The sequence below is a fragment of the Dromaius novaehollandiae genome, chromosome 2 (assembly GCF_036370855.1).
Source record: "Dromaius novaehollandiae isolate bDroNov1 chromosome 2, bDroNov1.hap1, whole genome shotgun sequence".
NCBI classification, from domain to species: Eukaryota; Metazoa; Chordata; class Aves; order Casuariiformes; family Dromaiidae; genus Dromaius; species Dromaius novaehollandiae.
The window spans coordinates 95,496,073-95,496,838 of record NC_088099.1 but is presented as its reverse complement, the minus strand read 5'-3'; positions in this window follow the sequence as shown (position 1 = coordinate 95,496,838).

Here is a 766-nt window from a genome sequence, read left to right as displayed (position 1 = left end):
TCTCACTCGCTCTCTCATTCTCTCTTTCTCTCCCACTCTCTCTCCCTCTTTTTATACTCTGTTATTCCAGAGCCAGCAGACTCAAGGCTGTTTATAGAACTGATACCTCACTACATTAGTTCCACATTGATTATGGTTGAAAATAATCACAGGAAGCAACTTATAACTCCCACCCTTTGTCCTTTATGCAGTGTAAGCACATTCTTTTTGGCTGAATGAAAAGAGGATGTTCTGTATACAAGTTATTTCCAGGCCTTGAAAATATGCCATATAGGTGCCTTTGAGGACTTTCTTTGGCCTATTTTTGTGTCAGACTCCTAAAACTATCATATATCAAAAGCCATGCTATTCCTTCACTCAAGACCATTGTACTACAGAAAATACTGCTTAATCCATTTCCTCTTATGGGGGGAAGAGGGCTGTTGATTTTTCGAATGTGCACATTATTCTCACGCATTAGGTTATTCAGTAAAAATTCTTATTAAAATATCATTAATATACATGGACTGCAAACACCTTTGCAGAACTCTCCTAGGCTTTTAAAGAGAGCCTGAGTCCAATGAGCGTTTTGCCATTAGTTTCAATCAGAGCACAATTCAGTACCAGATTACGTCTTGCCTCGGTGTTTATTTCTACAGTAAGCAGATATAATGTTTAATAAGACATTGGCAAGTTTTAAACCTTAAAACACAGGCTGTTCCAAACCTTAGACTGCCTGTTTAGGACCCAACTCATTTTCATACGGTACCATCTTTAAGGGAACAAC